At 36.1% G+C, this 9,600-nt stretch overlaps 1 non-coding gene across 1 annotated transcript; it reads right to left on the bottom strand.

The window, feature by feature from the left end:
* Nucleotides 1-309: 309 nt before the first annotated feature.
* Nucleotides 310-381, bottom strand: Trnam-cau. The gene has a single exon. It is a non-coding gene; the product is annotated as a tRNA-Met (tRNA).
* Between the last annotated feature and the right edge of the window lie 9,219 nt (nt 382-9,600).

The following is a 9,600-nucleotide window of genomic DNA, read 5'->3' on the forward strand; positions in this document are numbered from 1 at the left end:
TGCCTCTCCTTGCACTGCATGTAATTGTGGGTTTCCCGTTACACATTTATTTACCGTGTAAGTTACGTTCTTTTATCAATTAAGTGAGCTACTCTGTAATGTAAAAATGTACATTCAGAATACCAACAGGCACGAGGTGCGATACTTTTCTTAATAAAACCATGCAAAAAATGAAACAAAGCCATGCTATTTTACAGCATTCTTTTTTATTATTCAACCCAACCTATACTCTTTCTCTCGCAGGAATTTTTATCGATTTACTAGGTGTTGGAAGAGACAGGAGCAGAGTAAAAAAGAACTGTTAGAATATAGCAGAACGTAGTTTCGATCTACGGACCTCTGGGTTATGGGCCCAGCACGCTTCCACTGCGCCACTCTGCTTGGTTGGGGAAGGGTGGTACAGTTATGTACAGGTAAGATATCGCAGTGATTCCAAATCTAACACCACCTGGAAGAAGTTACGTCATGCGTGACGCTATACTTCCTTTCATTTTTTCTCTCCAAAAGCTTAGTGAATAAGATAAATCGCTTAACTAAAGAAAAGAAGGTAAAATAAGCTTTTCATGGACACGTTTCAACAATGCTAATATAGCATTTATTTGTTGTGAATATCATTCGCTACTTTTCGAGGAAGAGGTGTTTTGCTTTGATTATTTATGCTGAAAGTTATCGAGTCGAGTCGCTTCTCTTCGGAGGTTGCTTACAGACTGAGTTTATTCTACCAAAAATATCCATTACATATGTGTTTCACGCATACTTCTAATTAGATCTAACACTATCAACGCAATACTACTTAACGCTATATCTAATAACCTATACAAATACTAATAAGATATTTACAACGTGGTAACTGCCCCATCCTTCTAGTGTTGATTCTCCTGAATCAACTTTAGAGCCAAAAAAAAAATCGGTATATAGTTATTTGGAGATGATTAAGTTTTTGACATTTGTTTTGTGTATTTTAAAGTTATTTTCATTTTGAACAGTGACACGTTTGTCATCTTGCACGAAATTCCTCTTAAATATGGGCTTTTCTTTCCCCTTGAAGACTTTATCTTTTACAAAGATTTCTTGCCCTACTTCTAACTGCGGAGGTACTTGCCTTAGTTTATTATGAGTTTTTTGTTGCTTGCTTTGAGCTTGTTTCAATTGTACAATTACCTCATCATAAATCCTATTTCTAACTTCGTCAATTTCTTCAACGGATGCTGGATTTTGAGAAATACCTAAAAGGATTTCTTTTGGAGTTTTCTTAGTTACACTATGTATAGTGTCGTTGTATTTTCCTACTACTATCGCCATACGCCTTTTAGTTGAGTAGTTAGGTTGCAGACGTTTTTGTATGCGATACATTTCGGTAATCGTAGAATGGAAGCGTTCTACTTGACCATTAACCTCAGATTTATTGCTTGGTGTGATGTAAGCTGTTATATTAAGGTCTAGCATTATCCCTCGAATTTCTGCTGATAGAAAAGATTTCTCGTTATCCGTTACTACAATAGATGGAATTATATATGATGTAATTGTTTGTTCGAAAGCTTTTCTAATATGAATCGTTTGTTTTGATTTAATGGGGATCATTCTTCCAAATTTCGAAAATTTATCAACACTTGAAAGAAAGCTTTCCCCGTCTATCTGGTATATGTCCAAGTGCAAAATCTCAAAAGGATGGTTTGGTATAGGTGTTTCCTGCAATTGTACTTTCAATGGTCGCCTATCATATTTGCATGTATTGCACGCATCGCAAACTTTAATGAAATTTCTAATTTTTTGTGTCATTTTGGGAAAATAAAATTTCCTCAAAATTTTACGTTTGTTTTCCTCTATGCCTCGATGGGCCCTTTCGTGTTCAACTTGTATAATGTTTTCTTGTTCTTCTGTGTTCGTAATATCCTTCAAAATATTTTGCGTGAAACGTATCTTATACATTCTTGTGCTTGAATATTCTTTGAAGATATTTTGAAATTTTCCTAGGATTTCTTCTGAACAATTCAAACCGGTTAATTTATTAGGAATGAAGTATTTCTTAATAATATCCGTAAGAGACTGTTCTGTAAAATTGTGCATTCTAATTATTACTTTTTTGAACCCGGGAAAAGGATAGGAAACTAGAATATCCTCATTAGCATCCTTCTCTAACACTATTTGAAGCTTGAAAGCGTTAAGAGGAGCTTCTGTACATTCAATCATGTCTGAGCTGTCTTCTTCAGCAGAATGCTGAGTTGACGTTAGGCTAAATATCTGAACGCGACTGAGCGCGTCGGCAACCACGTTATTTTTACCAGGTGTATACACCATTTCGTAGTCGTGTTCCTCTAAGTAAGATTTCCAGCGCTTTAGTTTGGTATTGACGTTTTTTGACGATAGTGAAAATGTTAGAGGCTGATGGTCTGTTATGATTTTAAACTTTTGACCGTAGATGTAGTTTCGAAAAACTTTCAGCGACCAATAAATTGCTAACATCTCTTTTTCAGTCGCTGAAAAATTTTCTTCTCTTTTGTTAAGCGTTCGCGAGGCAAAATGTATTGGTTTATCCTTCCCCACTTCACCTTGACTGAGCACGGCGCCTATGGCGTAGTTAGAGGCATCAGTTGTTATCAGAAAGGGTTTGTCGAAGTCTGGGTACGTAAGAATATCGTTTCCCGATATTACCTGTTTCATACTTTCGAAACATTTTAACTCTTCTGATGTAAGTTCGATTGGTGAAGAATCAGAATTATTTTTTCCTCGTAAATGGTTAGACAAGGGTTTAGTTAGATCAGCATACCCTTTGATAAACCGTCGATAGTAGCCGACCATGCCTAAAAAACTTCTTAATTCCTTTGTGTTAGTTGGTTTTGGCCAGTTTTTTATGGTCAATATCTTAGCTTGGTTAGGTCTTATTCCATCCAACGTAATTATATAACCGAGATATTCCACACTTTGACAAAGAAATTTCGATTTTTGTAGCTGAACTTTAAGATTCGCTTCTTCCAAAGTGGACAAAATTACTTTTAAGTTGTGGATATGTTCGGTTAAATTGCGTCCAAAAACCACAAGATCGTCTATGTAGACATAGCAAATTTTTCCTATGTGTTCACGAAACACATCGTCTATTGCACGTTGGAAAATGGCTGGCGCATTTTTCAAGCCAAATGGCATTCGTAAAAACTCATACTTTCCGCTATTAACAGAGAATGCTGTTTTTTCTATGTCGAGATCATTGACCTTAATTTGATGGAAACTAGAAGCAAGGTCGAGTGTAGTGAAATATTTATTCCCACCTAACTGGTCAAGAATATTTTGTATGTCTGGGATAGGGTATTTTTCAGAGATGGTTTTCTGATTAAGACGCCTATAATCGATCACTAATCGTAACTTTTTCTCTCCGTCAGAACATTCACTGTTTCCCTTTTTTTGAACGACCCAAAGTGGCGAGTTCCAGGCGGATCGTGAAGGACGAATAATACCGTCCGCTAACATCTTTGAAATTTGCTGTTCCACTTCGTTTTTATAAGCGACGGGGTAGGGATAGCTTTTTTGGTACACCGGTGCATCATCTGTGGTTCTTATTCGACATTCGACATTAGTGGTACACGTCAGCTTTGAGTCTGTATCGTGAAAAGCATGACTGTGTTGGTTAAGAACTGTAACGAGAGATTCTCGCTCTTCTCTTGTTAGGTGTGCGATGTGTGTGTTAGATTCTACGTCAAGTATCTGATCGATTGTCACACTACTATACTCACGACACATTTTTTTCGGATAATAGAAATGCAGTGGTATTTTATACTTGCTATTGTCCGGCTTTGTGAGTTCGATCTCTCGGGCACGTGTAATTAAATTGATATTGTGTGCAAATACTATTTCAGTCCCAATTATGCCATCAAAAAAGTCGTGAAAGTTGTACACCACAAATTTATATTTTGTTTCTAGCACTGGAGAGAAAATATCAAGAAAAACTACTTGCGAAGCACTTCCTATCCCGGCAACACTTTTAAACTGTTTTGTTTCACTTCTAACTGTTTCACTCCCTATCACATTTGCCCACTTCTCCGAAATAATGTTTATATTTGCACCACTATCGACTAGGAGTTTAATAAAACCATGTTCTGTAGGCACTTTAATAAACGGCAACACTAACCCAGTGTTTTTTACCTTGACAGGCTGTTGGTATTGGAGCCTGTCCCAAAAAAAGTTGGGCTACACTGAGCTGCCGTGCTATCATTCTCTTGGTGAGCGTAAGCTTGAGCCGGCCGGTTTTGATAATGCAAATGTGTACGCATGGTACGATCTACTTCCATCGGCTCTTGACGCGTGTGCGTTTCGCTCGGTATTGGTGCGTGCGGTTTTTGTTTCGGAGGGAACTTTTGTGTTGGTAGGAAACCTTGTGCCGATGTACCTTTTCGTAATTTTTCGAGCTCTACACAAAGTTCATATGCCTTATTCAAGCTGTCTGGCGCAGCTGTTTTAACTAATATTCCTAAGTCACTATTTAATCCCCTTATAAAACTATCTACGGCTTTATCTTTAAAATAATCTAAAAACGCATGGTTAGGAGAATTATACTTAACATTATTTTGAATGTGGTTTGTAATAAATGTAAGAAGTTCGTTCACTCTACCGAAGTATAATTCGATATTTTCATAGTTCTTACGCTTAATTGTAGTAAGTTCGTAATCTAAACTCATCAAATCACGACGATCACTGAACTTCTTCACCAACACTTCTTTGATTGCTGACCAATCAAATCCTACATTACTGGCATGTAAAGCGTCCGATGCCGCACCAATTATTTTTCTACGCACTGTACGTTCTATTATTCCAAATTGCGTCGGGCAATTTGCAAATGCGGAATAGTAGTTGTATATTCCGTCGACATCCTCAACCCAGGTGTTGAGATGTTTCGGGTTACCGTCAAATTCCGGCAACATTTTAAGGATGTCAGGGACCTGTCCCATTTGTATGAAGAATTTCATTTCTTCTTGGCGTTGTTCCATTTTTTTTTCTAACTAGATTCTAACTAGGTAGACGTAGATTACAAAAAAAAATGATCGAACGGTCTTTCACGATGAATAAATTAGTGCACCTATTCGCGCTACAACACCGCAAATCACCAGTTGGAAGGCAATAGCTCTAAGGCTGGGTGTCGTATTCTCTGGTTGAACAAAGACAGCTATAGGTAGCTTCACTCCAGTACTAGGAGCTTATACGTTTACTAATTTTTTTTCTTTTAATTCGGGCGCCAGTTATCGAGTCGAGTCGCTTCTCTTCGGAGGTTGCTTACAGACTGAGTTTATTCTACCAAAAATATCCATTACATATGTGTTTCACGCATACTTCTAATTAGATCTAACACTATCAACGCAATACTACTTAACGCTATATCTAATAACCTATACAAATACTAATAAGATATTTACAACGTGGTAACTTGAATAAGTATAAATAAATAGCAAATGCAAAATGTTTGTATGTTACTTGCAGTATTTAAGCCGTTGATAGTAAGCATAGTAAGGGAATCTTCAAAAAACACACCTTCGTCGCTGATTCATTACAATATTAATGTTTATATCTGATTGGTCTTCATAGAACTCGAATCAAAAGAACAGCTATAGCAATACATAATCCACACAGCCCAAAAACAATTTAAAATGATTGTGTCATTTAATTAATTGCTGAATAAAATGTAGCCCAACAGGCAAATAAGAATGATTCATTACCGATTAGACATCAACGCAAACAGGACACGAACCTTCCAACATTTTCTTTCTTTGAATATGAAGTTAGTTTATTTGTCAGACAAATTCATAGATTAAAGCGACAACAGCACTGCATTGTAATGTTTTGTAGTTCTTCAATGTTATTTAATTTTTTTAGCATAAGAAAAACTAAAATCACTGGCATTTATGACAAAAAAGTACATATACGACATCGAAACATGACCTGACAATTATTGACTTTGATGTGAATAAACGTGTCACACTAAAAACTCAAACAACTGGATATTTAATATGCTTCATGAGCCTCGTGCTGTAGCGGATGTAAAGATTATTATGAAAACAGTTTTCTGCATGTGTGTATGAGAGAGAGAGAGAGAGAGAGAGAGAGAGAGAGAGAGAGAGAGAGAGAGAGAGACAGACAGAGACAGAGAGCTGGGTGAAATCATCATTGAAAGCGGATGTAAAGGAACTATCAGCCAACTATCGAGTATGATCTAATGAGGGAAAAAGTTCAATATTCTTGGGAAACCATGTCATAATAAATTTTATCATCATTGATTCTCTAGACCACGGAAAATCGTTTTTGAAGTATTTATGATAAAAATATTTCTCCCCGATAAGGTACAGATGATGAATAATTTTAAAAATTATTTTTCAAACAATTCGCAATTGTGCATAATTACAGGGTTTGCCAGCGATTCTGATAAGCGATTAAAGTACTTTTTGAACTCTTTTCTGACAGAGAGCGACAATTTTGGTGCAATGCTAATCAATGTTATGGTTATGTGAATGTCATCAAATAACACCTGTATCGTTAAACACGCGAATGAGGCCAATCGGCTCAAAGTCTCTATAAACAATTAACATAAAAAATCACCAATCAAAATGCAAATGAATGAAAGTGAAAAATCAACGTAAATCATGTAACAGAATTGCATTGTTTTTAAATTTAAGTGATTTGAGATATATGAAAATTTATTTCGATTGACAGTCTAGACGTTCCATCAATCGTTTTGGTACGATGGATTTTGTTCTCTCTTTTTTTTGTACTTCGCTTCGGCATGACCAGGAGAAAAATATACACTTAAAATAATTACATGTGCTGATGTGATCAGCATGCATAATTGCTTCTACGGTTCAAGTGACCAAAGAAAAGCATTGGAAATGCTCAGCATGTGGCATGAGGTTTATGCAGGCTTTAAAGAGTGTCATAAGGTACTCAGGCGACTTTGAAAGCATAAGATGATCTTGTGAAAAAAGATCCATACATCGCAGCGGACGGCAAATATTTGAGCATGGCCTTAAAAATTATGAAAAAATTATTCGACAATCATTGTAACAAAGGGGTTTTCAAGTCAGTTTCGAATGTAAATACAGGCAGTCCCCAAGATACACCGGCCGCAAAATAATGCAAAATAATGTCCCCAAAACGGCCGCAAAATAATGCGTGAAATGGATTTTAACACTCGATCGAAAGGGACATTATTTGGCATTTTACAATTGATTTGTCAAATTAGTACAATTTGCTCAAAGAACTGTCAAATTTAGAAAACCCCGTGTCTCCACCGTGTTTCTCTGGGACTATCTGTATTGTGTTATTCATCGTGCAAAAACCGTGTGTAAAATGTTTTCCCACATCGATCGGACATTTCATACCCATCACAATAATGTTTAATTTCTTCAGCATAATTTTCAACACATAAACTGCTTGAGACGTGTTAAACATAATTCTGAAGAAATGAAACATTTTGATGATGGAAATTAAATATCAGAATTGATGAAAGATCAGATCTTGTACGCGGTCCATAACAACATTTACATTTGAAACTGCCTTGGAAAACCCTTTAATAATTTTTAATTTCTTCAGCACGATTTTCAACACTCATCACCCGTCGATAGGTGAAATGTTGAAAATCATGCTGAAGAAATTAAACAAAATATAAAGATGAAAATGAAAAATCTGAGTGATGCGGAATAACTTCTTGCACGACTTGGAAAAGCCTGTACAATGAAGCAAAAATGATTTCACAAAAAAATAAAAATAAATGAATAAAAAACACTGCATATGACAATATCAACTTCGATTTATCTTTATTTGGTGAGTCTTCAAATGAAATGTATATATATATGTATATATATAGATTTTTGTTTTTCATATATACACTATGTCCGGTCAAAGCTAGTTACAAGTTTTGTTTCTAGATTTTGTTTTTCATGTCTCTTAATATTCAGTTTGTTCTACTCTCTATCACCTGTGGTAATAATCTTCTTCACAGCTTTACACACCTCTCTTAATGTAGTTGCACTTTTCATTGTGATCACTGCTGCTGCTGCTGCTGCTGCTGCTGCTTTGCACTTATGCACTTTGTTGTTTTGCATTTTGTATCATTTTCCCCCCTTTTCTTTCTTCAATCCATTCCGTTTACAGCGAAATGTATCCTACTGACACACAGTCACACAGAACGAGCTTGCAATTTGCAAATTTCGATCAGATGATTTTTGTTTTTTTTTTAGAATAAATGTATCATTTTATGCGCTTTTGTGCCTGGATGTTTGTATATAATAATCTATTTGGTTTCTTGTTGGGGGCATTCTACACTTACACAGCATTCATATTAAACGCGTTACACCGTCAGTTGAATAAGTGTTTCTCGCACGTTCAAATTTCGATTCGTTTTTTTTTGTTTGTTATAGAACAACTTCCTTTCGCTTCTTTTCCTTTGGAATGTGACTTTACACGGTTTATAATGCCATTCTCGTATTGTTTAAATATAGTGTTTCATTTGTTAACATCAACATCATCTGCAGCCCAGCGTTTAAGAGGGAGTTTCTTTCCCTTTACTCATTTTTATTTGTAGCATTTAGTAATTTGTCCCAACGTCAGTGATCCTTTGTTTTTTGTTTTAGTTTTGTACACAATTGTAGTGGGAACAGCAAAAGGAGGAAAAATTACTTCATTCATGTTTGCACAAAACAAAGGCAAAACTGTTAAATAAGACACACCTGTTGTTGTTGTTGTTTGCTGCTGCAGTACCACCATCACCGGCTTAGCTTTCGCCTGTGTTTTATCTTTCTTTCTCTCTCATTCGCTGTTTTAAAGTGAGGTGTTGAAGGAAAGGGGGTCCTCCTTTGCCTACATTTTGTCACACCTTGCACAGGGTGTGGTGTATGATTTTACATGCTTTCGTATACTCTGATTACGGTTATATCTCATGTTTTACAGCTTGAAAGTACTAGTCCAGTAGTAGTTGTAAGAGTAGCTCGATTTAAGTACTATTTACACACATACATACACATCCAAACAAGCCAAACAACTGTCAAAAAACGCTCCCCAGCGAGCTTGTACACCCCGTAGGGTTTTCAGCAATTTCGATGTCCCACTTCTCTCACACTACTTGCCCCCGCGCGCTGCCAGTACCGGTAGTGGCATCTATTTACAATTTTTTTTAGAAATTAAATAAATTTAAAACATAATTTAAAAACCGTTTTACTGTTTATCGTACGCATGCTAACTTTCTGCTGATGTAAATTTCAACTAACACCCCGGTTTTTTTTTTGTTCCATTTGCTCTACAAATATTACTTAATACGAAATACGTACATACACACACACTCGTATCATCTTTATCGACCACAAAACTGTTACAGTTTTAAATGTCTTTCTTCCGAATTTTCCAATAAATTGCTACATTTTTTTTTCAATGCACCGCAAACGCGTACACACAAACACTAGCGCTTGCATCAGTCCCAGGGTAATGATCTACGAATGTTTCGAGCGCTACACCAAAGTGTTGCTTAATTTTGCTACTACACCAAACGTTCATCGTCGGTCGAATTTTATCTAATACTTTCCTACATTTCGCTTTCTGTTTTTTTTGTGTTATGTTTTGTGAATTGCACTT

Source organism: Anopheles merus, chromosome 3R (genome assembly GCF_017562075.2).
Source record: "Anopheles merus strain MAF chromosome 3R, AmerM5.1, whole genome shotgun sequence".
Classification (NCBI taxonomy): Eukaryota; Metazoa; Arthropoda; class Insecta; order Diptera; family Culicidae; genus Anopheles; species Anopheles merus.